Below are 20,357 nucleotides of genomic sequence, written 5' to 3'. Positions count from 1 at the left end.
GTACGCGGCAGGAGTGTCACAGGGTCTGTGGTTGGGTACGCGGCAGGAGTGTCGCAGGGTCTGGGGTCGGGTACACGGCAGGAGTGTCGCTGGGTCTGAGGTCGGGTACACGGCAGGAGTGTTGACAGCATCCTGCACCTCCTACCATATCATCATCTCTGCACTCCACACTGATCAAAGCTAACAGACTACTGAGAAATTCACTAAAGCCTTGATTTACTCAGAAGCTTTGAGAACAATCATATGACGTGGTCAGTCAACAAAATGTTCCAGGGCTAAGGGAGCTGGTGCAGAGACGGGTGGACCAGGCATCACGAGAGTGCCATTTTTCGCCACAATTTTCTTAAATAATCCAGTTGTTTTCAGTTTGGTAAAGGGAGGGAAGGAGTTGAGTGTTTTCCATTATCTGCTATCTGGGCAGGGACAAATTGCCATATCCTAAAATTTATTCGCACCACAGAGGTGAATGGTGGTAAGACAAAGGGAAATCCTTTGGGACTTGGGACAGCTGCCTACCAGGATAGAGATAAGTTGCTGTCATGACAAATATATAGGATTTTTCTGGTGAAAGCTGTAATTCTTTATATTCTTTTTTTTTTTTTCAAATTATCAATTATCCTCAATTCTTAGAACCAGAGATAATAGTTCATAGCACCTTAAAGGGTTCTACAACTGTGATATCTAATTTTTACACTATCATAAAAATTAATTTATTGACAGAATCGTGGTGAGAATTGGAAGTCACATAAACTTACCCTTTCTTCCACTTAGCACCTACTATGTAAAATTAAACCTATGTGGCACTAAAAAATTAGGATGTGTCTATATGTCCACACTGTGACTATTCATGGTATTGATTTAAGGATGTACTCAGCAGGATTAAATTTTAGTGCAAAGTGAATTTAATAGTTATGATTGCTTATCCTATTTTCTGAGGTCAAACTAATTCCTTTGGGAAAGGTCTGGCCACTGCAGATATTGGATTCGATATTTGTTCACTTTTAATCAAAGTATTACTACACAGTCTTTAAAAAACTAGTCCACATGAAAATATCATTCCCTGCCCCCTTCTTTTTCTGCACCGACCAACCCAGGAAGGGGAGATATAAAGCAGTTTCCAGAAAACATGCAGAATTTTACGATGGGGCATGATCTGGCTTTTACATCTCCAAAGCTGAGACGTGCCTTCACTAACTTAGAGGCGGCTGTGAAATCATTCCGTCGTATGCTAAATGCCACTTTTCACTTTTTGTGCATCAATGCTCTATTTTTAATATATTGTTTAGAGAGGACCGGCCTTCTCTGGAACCTAAACACACACTCCAGAACAGGGCAGCACAGCCTGGTGGGGAGAGAATGCAGCCCACAAAGGTGGTCTTTGTGAGACGTGAGGACACCCTGGTGTCTCTTCCTCAACTGGCAGGCTCAGCTCTTCTCTAGTGTGTGCTCCTGAAATGTTAAACTGATCTGTGTTGCAAAGCACAGCTCAAGGAAACAAGTGGGCTTTCAAGGCGCCTAAATCCTTAGCTCTAGGACAAGGATTAATTTCACAGATTTAGGTGAAGTTCCTTCCGTAAAGCAGCCCCAGCTGCACAATGCGTCTCAGTGAAGCCCCATTTCAGTTTGTTGACTTTTTTTTATGGGACTAATAACTCCTGAGGTTCAGAGTAATAATTGGAATAATGGGGACCTTGACATTTTCTAGAAACTTATGGAGTGTCCTGATTAGCCTTTTCTTTCATTGGGTATTAAACTTTTATCACCAGAGGACAACTGTAGCATTTAACACTTAGCGTTAATTTCTTCAGGCCAATTTTGAAAATGAGTTACTTTGAAGTTCTGTAAACTACATTAAAAGCGATTTTATTAGTATTTAAAAATATTTGCTACTAAAAAAAATCTTAGGGATTTACACCTTATCTAAATACTACGTGGAGTTCTGATTCCACCTCTACCTCAAAACAGCATCAGCCGCTTGCCAACTTGAGCCTTGGGCTTTAAATGATCGAAGCTTTCACATCCTATTTAAATAAGGGTTTAATTCTAAGGGCTAGATACCCTGGAATTCTAATTCTTTCTTCTTTAATTCAATGCTATAGTATCATTTTAATTTTTTTTTTTTTTTGTCATTTTCAAAATCTCTTCTGTCCATTTATCATGACTACATTCTTCAACGGTAGAATTTACAGACCAGTCAGTGTTAGAATCAAGAGGCAGCTAACATCCTTAGCTCCTTTTTTGAACCAATTAAAAATATTTTGAACAACAGAATTGTTTCTGCCATTACTATGCTAAATATCATTCATTTTTACTGGAAAAGAAAGAATGATTCAATGTCTTCTATAAACGGACAGTTAATTGAAGTTGATCAATATGCATCTTCCTACCCTATAATTCCAAAGAGAACTTTTGCATTTTCTAAAAGAATCCCACGCCTTTTCTATTTTTCTCTCTATTTTAATCACAACATTTAGAGTTTTTTCTTAGTTCTGTTTGTTTTAGATGTGTGTTTTTTAGATCCCCGTTTTACTCTATGTTTTCTTCTTAATATTTCTTTAATAATGAAGAACTACAGACATAAAATGGCCTTAGACATCCCCCTTTATAAGCACTTTCGGGTGTATGATCACTTTTGTTTCTTACCCCCTCGGTGGTGAACGATTTACCCAAGGTCACTGCCATTCTTACATGGCAAAGTGGAGACGCGGAGGAAGGGCTCCTGATTTCAAAGTTCCCACCCTTTCTTCTGTTGTAGTTACTTCTCATATTCAGTAACAAACTACTGCTTTTCACATATGTATTTGCACATCTTTAAGACTGCAGTGCAAGAGGCCAGCAGGTAGGATTTCCAACATGTCCTTCACCGTGGCACCTTTGCCTATAAAGAACAAAGATTTCTGGTTTTAGTCATGAAGACATTGACTTGAAAAATTAATTGTAAATCGGTATGTGTCAACCTTCGCAAGGAGGCCGTTTTCATCTAGACTAAGGCAATTCGAAATTCCAAAGGTGAAAATAATTAATATGAATCTGAACGAATAAACGAAGGTGTTAAAAACTTTTAACAACAACAATAAAAAAAAAAACTATTGAAATAAGAAAGGAATTCTCAATTTAGCTCACTGGTGCACACGTGAGTGGATCAGAGAAACGAGGAAATGTCAACTTATAACTGCGATGTCTTGTACCTTCCCTCTCTAGGTGGGTAGGTTGTATTTCTTTATTTTTTTTTTCCTGTAATTTGGTTTCCTCACTTCCCACAATGAAGAATAGAATAGAATTAAGAAAGTATAAATGCACAAGTTACCTCTAATTCTAATATACTAATGTTATTTCTATTTTTCTAAACTGTATTTCACAGTTACATTTGTGATTTTTTTTTGAACATATCATGTGTACCATTTGGTACTGCACTATTTGCATTTTAGTTAATAACAACTAGTTACATTTCATCTAAATACTTTATGACATGCACAATCATTGATTTCACGCATTTTTTTCATTTATTGTTTGCTAAATAGGTAGACTAAGAGCAAAGACTTGATTTTCAGGAGCTGGCACTCACCATTGCTTTTGCAGGAGGCTGAACTTAGGGGCTCTGTCCTCTTTTTAATTTGTTTTGAGAATGGAATGGATATTGTTTACCTGTAAAAGGTCATAGATTTTAGGTACTAGGACCATATAATTTATCCTTCATAGGGGTACTCTCAAGGATAAAATAGAGTACTATTATCAGTTAATTTGGGGCAATAAATTTTAACCTTATTTTATGGTAACAGGTGGGATACAAGTCATTCTATTTTTAAGCACACTTTTGTACTCTTTCTATTAGCCTCTAGAAAGGCAGCAGCAATCTCTCTTTTTTTTTCAGTATTTCTCATGTTTTTTTTTTTTTTTATAGTTGGAAATTCATTGAGGGTACAATAAGCCAGATTACACTGATTGCAATTGTTAGGTAAAGTCCCTCTTGCAATCATGTCTTGCCCCCATAAAGTGTGACACACACCAAGGCCCCACCCCCCTCCCTCCATTCCTCTTTCTGCTTTCCCCCCTCCATAACCTTAATTGTCATTAATTGTACTCATATCAAAATTTAGTACATAGGATTCATGTTTCTCCATTCTTGTGATGCTTTAATAAGAATAATGTCTTCCACTTCCATTCAGGTTAATACAAAGGATGTAAAGTCTCCATTTTTTTTAATGGCTGAATAGTATTCCATGGTATACATATACCACAGCTTGTTAATCCATTCCTGGGTTGGTGGGCATTTAGGCTGTTTCCACATTTTGGCGATTGTAAATTGAGCTGCAATAAACAGTCTAGTACAAGTGTCCTTATGATAAAAGGATTTTTTTCCTTCTGGGTAGATGCCCAGTAATGGGATTGCAGGATCAAATGGGAGGTCTAGGTTGAGTGCTTTGAGGTTTCTCCATACTTCCTTCCAGAAAGGTTGTACAAGTTTGCAGTCCCACCAGCAGTGTAAAAGTGTTCCCTCCTCTCCACATCTACGCCAGCATCTGTAGTTTTGAGATTTTGTGATGTGGGCCATTCTCACTGGGGTTAGATGATATCTCAGGGTTGTTTTGATTTGCATTTCTCTAATATATAGAGATGATGAACATTTTTTCATGTGTTTGTTAGCTATTCGTCTGTCATCTTTAGAGAAAGTTCTATTCATGTCTCTTGCCCATTGATATATGGGATTGTTGGCTTTTTTCATGTGGATTAATTTGAATTCTCTATAGATCCTAGTTATCAAGCTTTTGTCTGATTGAAAATATGCAAATATCCTTTCCCATTGTGTAGCTTGTCTCTTTGCTTTGGTTATTGTCTCCTTAGCTGTACAGAAGCTTTTCAGTTTAATGAAGTCCCATTTGTTTATTTGTGTTGTTGTTGCAATTGCCATGGCAGTCTTCTTCATGAAGTCTTTCCCCAGGCCAATATCTTCCAGTGTTTTTCCCATGCTTTCTTTGAGGGTTTTTATTGTTTCATGCCTTAAATTTAAGTCCTTTATCCATCTTGAATCAATTTTTGTGAGTGGAGAAAGGTTTGGGTCCAGTTTCAGTCTTTTACATGTAGACATCCAGTTCTCCCAACACCATTTATTGAATAGGGAGTCTTTCCCCCAAGGTATGTTCTTGTTTGGTTTATCGAAGATTAGGTGGTTGTAAGATGTTAGTTTCATTTCTTGGTTTTCAATTCTATTCCACGTGTCTATGTCTCTGTTTTTGTGCCAGTACTATGCTGTCTTGACCACTATGACTTTGTAGTACAGACTAAAATCTGGTATGCTGATGCCCCAGCTTTATTTTTATTACTAAAGAACTGCCTTAGCTATACGGGTTTTTTCCCGGTTCCATACAAAATGCAGAATCATTTTTTCCAAATCTTGAAAGTACGATGTTGGTATTTTGATAGGAATGGCATTGAAAAGGTAGATTGCATTGGTAAGTATAGATATTTTAACAATGTTGATTCTTCCCATCCATGAGCATGGTATGTTCTTCCATTTGTTAATATCCTCTGCTATTTCCTTTCTGAGGATTTCATACTTTTCTTTATAGAGGTCCTTCACCTCCTTCGTTAGGTATATTCCTAGGTATTTCATTTTCTTTGAAACTATGGTGAAGGGAGTTGTGTCCTTAATTAGCTTCTCATCTTGACTGTTATTGGTGTACACAAAGGCTACTGACATGTCTACATTGATTTTATATCCTGAAACATTACTCTATTTTTTGATGACTTCTAGGAGACTTGTGGTTGAGTCTTTGGGGTTCTCTAAGTATAAGATCATGTCATCAGCAAAGAGGGAGAGTTTGACCTCCTCTGCTCCCATTTGGATTCCCTTTATTTCCTTGTCTTGCCTAATTGTATTGGCTAGAACTTCCAGCACTACGTTGAATAGTAAAGGTGACAGAGGACAACCTTGTCTGGTTCCAGTTCTAAGAGGAAAAGCTTTCAGTTTTACTCCATTCAGTAAAATATTGGCTGTGGGTTTGTCTTAGATAGCTTCAATCAGTTTTAGAAATGTGCCACCTATGCCTATACTCTTCAGTGTTCTAATTAGAAAAGAATGCTGGATTTTATCAAATGCTTTTTCTGCATCTATTGAGAGGATCATGTGATCTTTATTTTTGCCTCTGTTAATATGGTGGATAACGTTTATGGACTTGCGTATGGTAAACCAGCCTTGCATCCCTGGGATGCAGCCTACTTGATCATGATGAATGACTTTTTTGATGATAAGCTATAATCTATTGGCTAGGATTTTGTTGAGAGTTTTTGCATCTATATTCATGAGTGAGATTGGTCTGAAATTCTCCTTTTTGTTCGGGTCTTTTCAAGATTTTGGTATCAGGGTGATGTTTGCTTCATAGAATGTGTTGGGGAAGATTCCTTCTTCCTCAATTTTTTTGGAATAATTTCTGCAGTACAGGAATAAGCTCTTCCTTGAAGGTTTGATGGAATTCTGGAGAGAAGCCATCTGGACCAGGGCATTTATTGTTTGGAAGATTTTTTTATTGTTTCTTTGATCTCAGTGCTTGAAATTGGTCTGTTCAGGAGCTCTATTTCTTCCTGGCTGAGTCTAGGGAGAGGGTGTGATTCTAAATATTGATCCATTTCCTTCACATTGTCAAATTTATGGGTATAGAGTTTCTGGTAGTATTCAGAGATGATCTCTTGTATCTCTGTGGGGTCAGTTGTTATTTCCCCTTTATCTTTTCTCATTGAGGTTACTAGAGATTTTACTTTTCTATTCCTTGTTAGTCTGGCCAATGGTTTATCTATTTTATTTATTTTTTCAAAAAACCAACTCCTTGTTTCATTAATTTTCTGAATGATTTTTTTGTTTTCAATTTCATTGATCTCTGATTTGATTTTGGATATTTCTTTTCTTCTACTGAATTTAGGCTTAAATTGTTCTTCTTTTTCCAATTCCATAAGATCTCTTGTGAGATTGTTGATGTGCTTTCTTTCTGTTTTTCGAATGTAGCCATCTAACGCGATGAATTTTCCTCTCAAAACTGCTTTTGCAGTATCCCACAGGTTTTGGTAGCTTGTGTCTTCATTGTTATTATGCTCAAGGAAGTTAATGATTTCCTGTTTTATTTCTTCCTGCACCCATCTGTTATTTAAAAGAAGATTGTTTAATTTCCATGCCTTTGTGTGGGGTTGAACGTTTTTGTTAGAGTTGAGTTCCATCTTAAGTGCCTTGTGGTCTGAGAAGATACAAGGTAAAATTTCAATTCTTTTGATTCTGTTGATATTTGTTTTGTGTCCCAGGATATGATCAATTTTGGAGAATGTTCCATGGGGTGATGAGAAGAATGTATATTCTTTATCTTTGGTGTGGAGTGTTCTATATGTGTCTATCAAGCACAGTTGTTCTAGGGTCTCATTTAAATCTCTGATATCTTTGTTTACTTTCTGTTTAGAGGATCTGTCCAGCTGTGTAAGAGGAGTGTTAAAGTCCCCTGTTATGATGGTATTATCAGATATCATATTGCTCAGACTGAGTAAGGTCTGTTTCAAGAATCTGGGAGCATTTAATTGGGTGCATAAATATTTAGAATTGAAATGTCTTCTTGTTGTGTTTTTCCCTTGACCAACATAAAGTGACCATCTTTGTCTTTTTTGACTTTAGTTGCTTTAAATCCACATGTATCTGAAATAAAGATTGTAACTCCTCTTTTCTTCTGAATTCTGTTTGCCTGAAAAATTGTCTTCCAACCCTTGACTGGGAGCTTTAATTTGTCTTTTGAAGCCAGGTGTGTTTCCTGCAGACAGCAAATGGATGGCTTGTGTTTTTTAATCCAGTCAGCCAATCTATGTCTCTTCAGTGGGGAATTCAAGCCATTAACATTTATTGAGATAATTGATAAGTGTGGTAGTATTCTATTCATCTTGTTTTGTGAGAGTCCATCGCTTAATTTTATCTTTTGCATCAGTGTGGAGGTTAGGTTCTGTCCTTTAATTTCAGAGTTCTTACTTTGCTGCTGATCCTTTGTGGTGGTCAGTGTGCAGAACAGGTTGAAGTATTTCCTGTAGAGCTGGTCTTGTTGTGGCGAATTTCCTCAATGTTTGTATATCCGTAAATGATTTGATTTCTCCATCAATTTTGAAGCTTAGCTTAGCAGGGTACAGAATTCTGGGCTAAAAATTGTTCTGTTTAAGTAGATTAAAGGTAGATGACCATTGTCTTCTTGCTTGGAAAGTTTCATTAGAGAAGTCTGCGGTCACTCTGATGGATTTGCCCCTGTAGGTCAACTGGCGCTTACTCCTGGCACTTGCAGAATCTTTTCTTTTGTCTTGACTTTGGACAGGTTCATCACAATGTGTCTTGGAGAAGCTCAGTTAGAGTTGAGGTGACCTGGGATCCGATATCCCTCTGAAAGCAGTGTGTCAGAATCTTTGGTGATATTTGGGAAATTTTCTTTTATAATATTCTCTAGTATGGCTTCCATTCCTCTGGGGCATTCTTCTTCCCCTTCTGGAATTCCTATAACTCGTATGTTGGGAACGCTTCATAAAGTCCCATAATTCTGACAGTGAACGTTCTGCTTTCTCTCTCTTCTTTTCTGCCTCTTTTACTATCTGAGTTATCTCAAGAACTTTGTCTTCTACCTCTGAAATTCTTTCTTCTGCCTGGTCTAACCTGTTGCTGATACTTTCCATTGCATCTTTAAGTTCCCTAATTGACTGTTTCAGTTCCTTCAGCTCTGCTATATCCTTTTTATATTCTTCATATCGTTCATCTCTTATTTGATTCTGTTTTTGGATTTCCTTTTGGTTATTTTCCACTTTATTAGCAGTTTCCTTCATTGTTTCCATCATTTCTTTCATTGCTTTCAACATGTGTATTCTAAATTCCCTTTCTGTCATTCCTAACATTTCTTTATAGGTGGAATCCTCTGCAGTAGCTACCTCATGGTCCCTAGGTGGGGTTGTTCTGGACTGGTTCTTTCTGTTGCCTTTAGTTTTTTGCTGATTCTTCCTCATGAGTGATTTCTTTTATCTGTTTCCTTGCCCTAATTTTCCTTTCACTTCCTCTTTCTCTTTAACTTCTCGTGCCTGTGGTCTAAGGATTACAGGACCGAAAGGGTGAGAATGTTGAAGAGCAAAAAAGGGATGAAAGAAAGGACCACCGAGTGATAAGAAAAATAGAGAAAGGATAGGGGATGAGTAAAAGGAATATTGACAAAAAGAAGAGAGGCACAGAAAGACGGAGACAGAGCAATATAGGTGTACAGTAGGGTACTTTGACACAACCTTAAAACCCCACCTTCTGGGGGTGCCCAGTTGGGTGGTTCCCTTGAGGTCAGCAGCTCTTTGCTAACCTGATCAGACACAATACCCCACCTCCACCAAGTAGAGAGGAAAGACAAAAATGCTATAAATCAAACCAAAACAAGCAAACAGAAAACTTTTCGGGATAAAATTGGGTGAAAAACCAAATAATAGTGGTAGAAACACTAGCAACAATGAAGTTCTAGTTATTGAAAAAGGCAGCAATCGGAAATTATAATTAAACTGGAAAAATTGGGAAAGAAAAAGGATCTGTATGGGAAAGATTGAAATTGAAAAACAAAACAACATCAACAACATTAAAATAAATGAAAGAAAACAACCAAACCAAAAAAAAAAAAAAAAAAAAAAAAGAAAAAGAAAACACAACCAAAAACAAAGCAGTATGTATGTGTTGTTGAATATTGTCTGGGCAACACGTGGTCTTCTGGGTATGAGATGTTAATCAGAGTTCTGATACAACTGGAGGCTGCTGATTTCTCAAACCCCAGCAGATAGACACCCTAAATCTCTCTTCAGCCCACTTCAAAGGCACTTTGAACTTGTTCACTTGCTGAGCAGAAGCTTTCCCAGGGAAGTGCTTGTCGCTGGAATCACTGCTGAAGTGGCTATCCACTTACCCGGTGTGCCAAAACTGGTCTCACTCTGCCCCTGAGGGTTAGGGCTGCAAGGCGGCTCAGACCCCACCCTTAGGCTACTTGTTCGCTGGGTTACCAGCTCCCACCCAATTCCAGCTATGCGACCCTGAGGGCGGAGCTTGCCGGGGCAGATCACTCACAATGGCTGCCTGTGACCCAGAGCCAAACACTATTAGCTCCGTCTGGCTCAGCGGCTCAGACTGGGGCCCTAGACAACGGCCAAAATTCTCCGCACTCCCACTCAGGCTCTCCCCAAGGCAGTTCAACTGAGTGCCAAGTCCAGAGACACCAAAACAGTTCACAGGTAAGGCCTTTCTGGTTTGCAGTCTCGCTGCTACTGAATTTACAGTTGCGGGCGGGTTTAGACGGATTGAACACATGCAACCACTTGCCGTTTTTCCACTGTTTTAGTCCTCCTCTTGGGGTCCAGAAGTCTCTCGCTGACTCCCTGTATCCTCACAGGGGTGATGATAGGCAGATCCCACCAGCCATAGATGCCTGGAGTCCTATCTCCCCAGACTCACGGTGCCCAGATGCAAGGAAGCTGTTACTCGGCCACCATCTTGCTCCGCCTCCCAGCAATCTCCTTTTTTACAAACACTGTATATGAGACCAAAGCGGGCAGCAGCAACTTGCCAGACCCTAAGCTGTGCTACAGGCTACAGGAATCAAAACAGCGTGGTACTGGCACAAAAACAGAGACACACACCTGTGAGGAAGAACAGAGCGCCCAGAGATGGAACCAACCACATTTCCCTCTGATTTTTGAAAAAACAGATGAAAATGTACACTGGGGAAAAGAATGCCTATTGTATAAATGGTGCTGAGAAAACTGGGTAGCCACATGCAAAAGACTGAAATAGGATCCTCTCCTGTCTCCACTTGCAAAATTTATTTATGAACAATAAAAACTTAAAGCTAAGAATGTAGAGGAAAAATGTTAGAAAAATCTTACAGATATACTACAGACTTAAACCAAAGAGTTCTAGAAGAAAATGTTGGAAAAAAATCTTACAGATTCTTTCCTAGGGAAAGAATTTATGAAGAAGACTCCAAGAGCAATCACAGCAAAAATAAAAATAAACGAATGGGATCTGATCAAACTGAAAAGCTTCTGCACAGCCAAGGTTATACAATCAGTGAACAGCCTACAGAATGAGAGAAAATATTTACCTGTTATGCTTCTGATAAAGGGCTGATAACCATAATATAAAGAACTCAAGCAAATCAGCTTGAGAAACAACCAAACAGCTCCATTAAAAAGTGGGCAACAATTCATAATAGCTAAGTCATTGTAAAAGCCCAAGTGCCCATCGATCCACGAATGGATTAATAAATTGTGGTATATGTATACCATGGAATACTATGCAGCCTTAAAGAAAGATGGAGACTTTACCTCTTTCATGTTTACATGGATGGAGCTGGAACATATTCTTCTTAGTAAAGTATCCCAAGAATGGAAGAAAAAGTACCCAATGTACACAGCCCTACTATGAAACTAATTTGGGACTCTCACATGAAAGCTATAACCCAGCTACAACTTAACAATAGGGGGAAGTGGGAAGGGGGGGTGGGTAGAGGGAGGGGGATCGGTGGGATCACACCTGTGGTGCATCTTACAGGGGTATTTGCAAAACTTGGTAAATGTAGAATGTAAATGTTTTGGCACAGTAACTGAGATAACGCCAGAAAGGCTATGTTAACCACTGTGATAAAAATGTGTCAAATGGTTTATGAAGCGAGTGTATGATGCCCCATGATCATATCAATGTATACAGTTATGATTTAATAAAAAAAAAAAGTGGGCAAAATACATGAACAGAAACTATTCAAATGAAGATTTTCCATGGCCAATAAACACCTGAAATAATGCTCAACATCTCTAATCATCGTAAAATGCAAATCAAAATCACATGAGGCAGCACTTAACTACAGTGAGAATGGCTCTTATCCTAAACATCCAGGTAAATATAAAAGACGTAAAGTCTCCATCTTTCTTTATGGCTGAATAGTATTCCATGGTATACGTATACCTTAGCTCAGAGAACATCCTCCCAAGTAAAGTATCACAAGAATGTTAAAGCAAGCATCCAATGTACTAAATACTAATATATAACTTGTAGATGAACGACTACATGCCCACACCAGAGAAAAACACAGTTAAATTAAATAAGGGGGGAAGGGAGGGGAGAGAGGGAGAAGTGAGGAGGGGGAAGGGGATTGGTGAGCTCTCACGTGACAATGTGAGGGGATATGGCACAACTCCTGGATGAAGGGTTCAAATACAACTTGGACTTCACTTAAAGTTCCAAATCAGCAAGTGCTGGAATAGGTGCGGAGAGAAGGGGACACTCATACACTGATGGTGGGACTGCAAACTCATATAACCTGCATGGAAAGTAGTGAGGAGATTCCTCAGAGGACTAGAAGTAGAGCTACCCTTTGCTCCAGCAATACCACTACTGGGTCTTTACTCAAAGGACAAAATACACAGGAAGCATCTTTTATTCACAGCTGTAGAGCTGGAAAGCGGATTTAAAATTTGCTTCCTGAAAAAGAGGTCTACATTAAAGGTAGGCAAGTGAGTACAAAATGTGTCAGAGGTTCAGAAGGGCAGATGGTGGTTGGCAGTAGGCAATGGGGAAGGGCAGGGTGGAGATAAAGTGTCATGAAGTGGTGAAAATTCAGAGAGTTCCAGGAAGTTCAAAATCACATGTTTGAAATTGCTTTAAATAAGAGCACGGATTCAGCCTGAAACACGGATGTATCTGTTTGTGTGTGTTGACTTGGGTATGTTGGATCAATTTCAATGGATTTGGAACAAATAGGCAATGATGATAAAGCAGTGGTTCTCAACCATCCTAATGTAGCAACAAAAATAATTTTATTATTGGGGGTCACTACAACATGAGGAACTATATTAAAGGGTTGCAGCATTAGGAAGGTTGAGAATCATTGGCCTAAAGGATTTGGTTAAGCCAAGATTTATAAGTATGGCAGAGGGTTTAAAGAAATGAATATGTAAATGACAAATCAATATATTTTGCTTGTATGATAATTTAGGTATGAATACATTCATCATCTTTTAATTACTCTAACATAGAATTCAGATATTATGTGACAGTTCTGTCTGGCCCCTGGTCAGTGTGGCACAGGTAATTGTAAGCCTCCTCTCTCTCACAATTTCGGTATTCTCTATCTGCTAACTTGGTTTGGTAAAGTGAATTTTAAGAATAACTTATGAAAAAAAGTATCACCAGCACTTTTCAACCGTCAGTGTACTTTGCCGATTTCCATCTAAGCTTCTGAGACTGCAGCCATAGCCCAAAGATGGTCACACCAAGCATGACTTAGAAACAGCCCCCAGGACAGACCTCAAGCTCTTATACTTCCAAAATTAATTTCCTGTTTTTCTGACCCAAATCTCACTCTCACGCAAGTTTTGCTACTAAACTTGCAGTTTTCAGGTACTATCAATTCTTCAAAAGCCTCACCTTAGTGATAGTCTGGAGGCTGTCATTCCAATGTTATTCTCTCTTTATCTTTTGAAAAGTTCTCCAAACATCCAGTTGCTGATAGCACCTTTACCTTATTTCCTTAACACTATTATGGTTTTGTATTTTTATACTGTTTTGTCTTTCACATCACTTTTGGGTAGCTATGTGAGGAAGGGGCCCTGCCCTCTGGTCTGGTGTGCTCTCTGGCAGTCTTGTGTCAGCCAGATGCCAGCAGCAGGCATGGCTCCTGTAGATACCAGGGGCTCCTCTGGACAGGCCTGCATCCCGCTCCAAGGCACAGCACTCCCCTTTGCTGATTTTGTCAGACACCCTCAGGAGTGATTTCCCCATAAGCTCCTCTGGTGTGAAGTCTTCTCTTGGAAAGTTACCCCTGCACTCCAGAGGACAGAGTCTCAGTCAGTCCCTCAGAACAGCACCTCAGTGAACGTGCCCTTCATTACTCCTGACCCTTCCATCACCGGTGTGGGCGCTCGGGTGTAAGTCGTTTTTATGGATATCAGCTTTCTTGTGTCTTGAGTACATAACTAGCAGTAGAATGTCTGAGCCATAGGGCAGGTGTATGAATAACTTCTTTAGTAGCCAAACTGTTTCTTACATAATATACCATTTTGCATTCAAATCAGATGTCGTTTATCAGGTTGAGGAAATTCCCTTCTTGCCATATTTGGCTGAGAGCTTGATCAAGAATGGATATTACATTTTGTCAAATATTTGTTCTGCCTCTATTAAAATGCTTCTATGGTTTTTGTTTCTGAATATGTGAATCTGGTGAATTGCACTGAATGATTATCAAATGTTAAAACACTTTGTGTCTGGAATAAACATAATTTGGCCATTGTCGGTGCCCGCTGTGGCACCCTGTCAGTGAGTGAATAAAAACAGCTGGGATGTGGATTGAGAGAGCTGCAAGAGGTGGGCTTCTCATAGGTGCAAGGAGAGCCCTGAACAACCTCTGTTGTGGCCTTTTATTGCAGCATTATACATAGGTGTGGGGGTCCATGTACTGGTGCTTTTTCTCCATGGGCTCAACTCCCACCCTGCTGCACAAGGAATGTCCAAAGTATAACACCTGCTTGCAAACGAGCAACTGAGCTTATCTCATTAACGCATGCACTTGCTTGAGGGCTTGTCTCTGGGAAGCAAAATGTCTCCATGCTGGCTAGGAGATTGTCCCACTCCCAATGCCTCCCTCAAGAACCGGTAAGCACTTCTGCAAGCCTGGTGCACAGTTGTCTCCTGCAGGTCATGATGTGTTTTCATTTTTAGGTATTGGATTTTATTTGATGAAAGTCCTGGTTAGAATGCTTCATTCCTGTTTATGAGGGATGTGGGTCAATAGTTCTATCTTTGTACAATGCCTTTGCATGATTTTGGCTTCCTGGTAATATTAACCTCATTAGATGAGTTTGAAAGTACCTTTCACTAAACTTTTGGTGAATTTCCTATAAAATTGGTAACATTTATTCCTTAAATGTTCAGTAGAATTCACCAAGTTTTTTGAGAGGGAAAGTTTTTAATATAAAGTCTATATTTTTATTAGATAAAAACTATCCATATTATCTATTTATTTTGTTTGTTTTCATAGTTGGTATGTTTCAAGAATTCCATCCATTTCAGAAATTTTTTTCCTAAAAATGTATTTTTCATATTTATCAGATATTAACTTTTATCTTTTGGGATTAGTATTTTGTGAATTTTTTTAGCTGATCTTCTGTTCTTTTTCGTCTTCCTTCGTTATTCTAGAACCTTCTCTTCTACGTCTATAGCTTCACTGTTCAGGGAAGTGTTTGTCAAGGAGAGTTTGTCTCCTTGTTCTTGAGTTTTTTGTTTCTGAAAAGTTTTTCTTTCTCTTATTTATTTTCTTCTGGCATCTGTGAGTACCTTTCTCAAATCTGCATTTAGTGCAATAGTCTCACTCCTAAATTGTTTTGCCTATGATTTATGTTCCTCTTTCATGGGATTTTTATGTTCTTCTCTCATAATCCTTTTAAGTTCTTTTAGTTCCTTTTAAGCTCTGAGACTGTAGTTTTCCTGTGTTTCACAAGCAGGACTTTCTGACAAGCTCTCATTGCAGGTGGAGATGGTCTCATAACAGCATTTTCATTCTAATAACTTCATAGGCCTTATAGCTGTGACCTTAGGCTGTTCACTTCAGACATGTTTTCCTGTGCTCTTAGGAAAGAGGTTGGGCCAGAGCTGCTTCTCAGGGTGCTCCAGAATTCTAGGGTTACCTTTTCAGCCATTATTATTTTTCCCTTCTTGCTCTTTCATCTGGACCTTCACTTTCAATTGTCTCTTGTTTCCTATCTCAACTGGAAATCTATTCCCAGCATTTTCCCCTCAGCAAAACCATGTTTGGAAAGGGACTTTAATTGCTGACCAGTGTTTGCTCAGCTGAGACACACCAACCTTCCTGAGGCCTCCGTACCCTCATGTGGGGCCTGCAACACTCTTCTCAGTTTGGAATGTGACTCCCATCCCAGCTTTCCCCACAGAGTACCCCTCTTGTGGGGGCAAGTACCTGCTGGCCATTTCTGGACTTTTGGTGTCCAGAAGTCTGTCTCCTTTCCTTCTCTGTTTCTTCCAATAGCTGCTGCCACCACACAGGTCTGCAGCAGCAGCAATGTATCTACTTACATTTAGAAATTTGCAGAGGGGTCATCTTTTAACATGCATTACAGTTTGTGGGTTTGTGTTTTGCTCTTTTAGTTGACATGTTGCTTTGATGGATCAACTCTGGGAAATTCAAAGACAGTGCCACTGCCAGGGGCCTATCACCTCCCAGCGCCAGCTCTGTCCTCCCCCTTTTCTGGGAACAGCAGTGATAAAAGCCAAGACTGCCCTCGTGGTTCTTACACACTTGGGGGGGGGGGAACAAGACCACTGGGTATAAAATTAAATAAAAATAGGTTTTCAAGTAGCATTAAGTGCTTTGGGAAAACTTAAATTGAAAAAAAGAAAAAGGCAGAGAGAGGTTGATCTGGATAGGATGGCCAGGGAGGACTTCTCCAAGACAGGGTTCAGCTGACGTTGAACGAGGTACATATTTCCGTTTCCAACCCAGGGAAGATTTGCTATGAAAACTGGGAGTAGCGGTTATGCTTGGCGGGAAGAAGTCCAGAGTGCCTGGAGCAGGGAAATATAATTCATAAGTCTCTTATGAGATGAATTCATATAAACCAGGCCCTGGGGCACTGATTATCTAACTATGTACTGACCACTTTGAGTTTCTAAATGACTTCACAAGAGGACTAGACCTTGGTTGGTGATACTCAAAGTAACACTCCTAGAAAATGCTGAGCAGCCAGCCAAACATCTGCAGACACGTTTTTTTTTCCTTGAGTCCATTTCAAAAGCCCTGACTTACATGAAACAACAATGTTTTGTGTATTGTAAACTGCCCATACAGACACATGGCCACATTGTCACACATATGATTGTTGTGTCCTATAAGTCTCCTGGGAAGAAATATTGGCTGTCTAAAGTGAAGAAGGATTGGAGCCAAAATTAAATAAGAATATTTTCTCTATAGATTATACCTTGCCTCTGACTTGTTGTGACAAGATGCCTCATCCTTAAAGTGAAAAATTATTAGATATGTTTAACTTACTAGCACACCCTCCAAGAATTAGGGCTAATTAAAACCAAGTTGAAATCTATGTCTCAAATTCAGGACATGGTTAAAGCAAAACAAAACAACAACAACAAAAAAAAAAAAAAAAACAGTATATTTGGATAAAATGTCATTTTGGAAGGCAATTTGTCTATCTTGTCTACTTTGATATGGTCTTTCTCAGAAAAAAAAATTATATCATCAGGTTTCCAAAAAGTAAATAATTCAAGTGAATAATTTCTTTCCTAGTTCATCTTGGAAAGAAAAAATGCATTCTTAAAATTGGCAAACTTTTTGTCTTATTATTCATTAATTTTTTTCCTTGAAATATGGTGACAGAATTGAAAACCTCAGTGGAAACCTCATTTTAACATCCTATTTTAAGATTGCCTATAAGAACAATGCAGGTAGTTTTATGTATAGAGTTAAATATACTATACTTCTGTGTCCATTTTATTCAATATGTTTAAGTATGTTTCTGAAAATTTTATTTTTGGATCAAGTATTTAAAAAAAACAGAGAAAATCAATTATACTAATCCTGCAAAAACAAGTTCATTTTGTCAGTCTAAAAATAAGGTCAAAATGATTAAGATGGGAATAGAAATTAAGTTAAGAACTTGAGGAATGAATAAGAATTATGGTTGCCTGACTTATAAAAATTGAGATAATTTTGTCCTTGCCAAAAGACTGAGAAATAAAGTATTTATTTGCAGTATTTTGACTCTGTTATAGTGATTGAGATTTATCAATCTATCTGAGTAGATAAATGCGTAGATCTCTATTTTATACATAGTTATACACATAATATATAAAAATTTTTTCCTTTGTTTTCTTCCTCCATGGTCTCCTCTGCTCTGCAATTACAGATTATAATATGCAAACTTATAGAGAGTGGAAGAAGTTCAAGCGTCCCTGCAATAGAAATTTACACTTTAATTACGTTATTTATGAATTCCACCACTGCTTTGGCAGGAGTAAATCAGAATGGACACAGTATACTTTTATTTCTGCCCTTTAATAATTTAGCACTTAATCCTGGAACAGAAGCTAGTTTCAAAAGATTGATTGAAGAAAAGCTGTTCAGACTTAAGATTGAATTTATCAGTGAGGTAATCCAGGGTAATAAATGTCTTTCACATAGGTGAGCTTGCTGACTTTCTACTGAGAATATTTTAATTATACATCAGCACTATATTTGTGGTTCTGAGACCCAGAACAGAGTCCCACCCCTCTGTTCATTTTCAACTCCCTCCTCCCTGTTTGTACTTCCAGAGGAACCACTTGTTCCCATCAAATGAGTCAGACCAGATGGGACAGTAATTTGTTTTTAATGAATGTGTGTCAATCCAAAAATGAAGGGGTTCTGTCCTTCTGGAAAACACAGCTCCTAATAAGCTTAGCATTTTCAGAGGAAGGCCTCTGCCCTCTGATTGTTGTACTACCTAATTTCTGATCTATTAAATTATTTTATTAGGGGACTCTGCCTTTTCAACCCACCATTAGAAACTCCAAATCTCTCTGGAACAATGAACATATTAGATTTACATAATCAGCATGATAAATAGCCCAGATAACTCACGCCCATGCCTTCTTTCACCTCACCTTTTCAAAAGGATAATCAGAACATCAGAAACACAGTCAGGACAGGAAACAATCATGATATGTTTTTCTTTAGCTGTAACCTGCCTGGGGTTTGTTCAAACTGAAGACCAGGAAGGTTTGAGCAAGGGAGGTGTGAACTCTTACCTCCTGTATACCCTGAACAGAGGCAGGCAGTGAAGTACCAGCCAAGTCCCTGCTGAAAAGTGCCCCGGACAGGGAGCTGGACAGCCGCCCACTTAAATGGAGAGCCCCATCCCTACCCTTCCACGGAGTCACTTCAGTTTCCAGTGATACGTATGGCTTGAGTCTGAACACCACCCTCCAGGCACTTGAGCAGTGCAAAAAACAGTCTGGTTGCAGTTAGCATTTGGACCTGCAGGCAATGTGCTGCTGGTCAAATCCAGGAGACCAGCCCAGGGAATCACCAGACAGATGGAGCCCGTCCTGCACGAGCCCCATCTCCAGGCCGGAGGCCCAAACTGCACACGCGCCATCTCCAAGTTGGAGATCATTCACTGCTCGCTAAGGAATAAAGCTGGAAGTACTGAGGATTTTTGTTTTCTTTCCTTCGTTTTGTTTTCCTCGGTTGTCCCTGGGTATTTCTTCTTCGTCTTCTTCTTGACTTTTTCTTTAATTTCAAGGCAGCATGAGCTAAACCATGTACGATTCTGTCCCTGGGTGTGATACATTAGTGTCCAGCCGTGACAGACGTGACAGGAGGAAGGGTAGATGAAGTGATCTTCCTTTTAAAATACAATTATTTCAACATTTTAAATGTAGAAGAGTGGTTGGGAAAATGTTCCCTTGGAAAGATTCTATTACACTGAGAAGTTAAACTTGGATTCATCTAGAAAAACCCAATCCAAACTTAGTCCTGCATGCAGGATATAAAATGTCCATCTGGCTACACTGGAAAAAGAAGAAAAAGAAAAACTTAGTCTGGAAGGGAGTAAGGTGAGGCTGGACTTCAGGCCCCATGGTTCTTTGAAGGATAGAACTTTGGCCTTCCTCAGGGTCTCTGGCCCGCCAGCTAGTAACAGCCAGGGAGAGAGACAGACTTACTGAGACAAGCGCCAGTTGGAAGCTGCTCAACCTATTGTTTGTGTTAAAGCAAAGACAAGTTGAGGGACATTCCACACTGTGTCAGTCTGGATAAAGCTTTCAAAGTTTATTTAAATATTTGTTATTGGCCTTGAATGTATGAGGACTATTTATGATGGATTTTAAAATACAGAAAAACCCCATTTGGGGCAGGGAAAAAATGAAAGGAAAATGTATAAGTCATCTTCAAACTATTACATATAACACTTGTGAGGTTAGAGATGAACTGTGATTGAATCTATGGCCAACCAGGTAGTCAGGGGTCTTTATTTCCTGTGCGTGTGTGTTTTAGTAAAGTCATTTGAGTATGTGCTCCATCGATTCATAGAGAGTGGAAAAAAAATCAAAATAACATAACTAGCTCTGATGAAATGTGGCTTGGGAACTTGAAAAGTGAATACATATTTTTCTTCAAGTATAAAAATAACTAAAAAAGGCCTGGGTAACTGTGCTGATGAACTCCAATGCTCCCTTTCACTGCTCCCTTGCTCATAGCTGCTTGTATCTCACAGTTAATCAAATGTTAGCTCTCAGGGAACTCAACCATCATAGGCTGGATAAGAAACACGGACTG

The sequence above is a fragment of the Nycticebus coucang genome, chromosome 9 (genome assembly GCF_027406575.1).
Source record: "Nycticebus coucang isolate mNycCou1 chromosome 9, mNycCou1.pri, whole genome shotgun sequence".
NCBI classification, from domain to species: Eukaryota; Metazoa; Chordata; class Mammalia; order Primates; family Lorisidae; genus Nycticebus; species Nycticebus coucang.
This window is presented reverse-complemented; position numbering follows the sequence as displayed.